Here is an 800-nt window from a genome sequence, read left to right as displayed (position 1 = left end):
AATAATAAAATAAAATAAATAGTAGACTAAAAAATTTGGAAATATACATAACAATGAAATGAAAATATAAACTAGTTGATTAATAACTATGGTTACTGTCTTTGTCCATCGTTATTAATCAACTAGTTTATATTTTCATTTCATTGTTATGTATCTTTCTAAATTTTTTAGTCTACTATTTTTTTTTTTTCTCTCTGAATGATGGGTGTTGTCTTTTTGTTTTTATAGCCCCAGTGAAGACCTGAAAATTATGAAACTATTTTATTATATCAAATAGCAATAACAAACAAATTTCATTACTAACATGGAATAACAAAAATATCAAACTGTTATAATAAATCAATAATTAAAAATTAATAGTTTTTTCTTGTTTTTTATTAAAACTGAAAATAGCCTATAATCAAACTTAAATGATTATTTCAGATAAAGAATATAAACATAAATATATATAAAAAAAAGTAAGTAAATCTTTGTTTTTAAGTTATTCATCTAAGAAGCACTGAAAGCTTATTGTGTTTCGTTCAGAGCTAATACAATTCAGGTCTTCTGGATTTATTCCTTTTGCCTCTGCAAATCAACTACTGAGCCAATCTCACAAGCAATAATGTGATACCCAGAATATTTTCCAAACCCCATTATAATTTTCAAGTTGAAATTTTTCATAGTTGTATTACTTTATTATCTAAACTTTTTTTTTTTTTTCAATATTTGTAATATAAATTTTTCATTCCTCACCTGTTTCCCAGTTCTGACCATCACAACTTTCATGTTATACTGAACAAGTTTTTTTTTTTTTTTTT

The sequence above is a fragment of the Halyomorpha halys genome, unplaced genomic scaffold (assembly GCF_000696795.3).
Source record: "Halyomorpha halys isolate HHAL.00 unplaced genomic scaffold, Hhal_1.1 Scaffold74.1, whole genome shotgun sequence".
In the NCBI taxonomy this organism is placed as follows: Eukaryota; Metazoa; Arthropoda; class Insecta; order Hemiptera; family Pentatomidae; genus Halyomorpha; species Halyomorpha halys.
The sequence above is the reverse complement of the archived record's forward strand: the minus strand, read 5'-3'. Positions refer to the sequence as shown.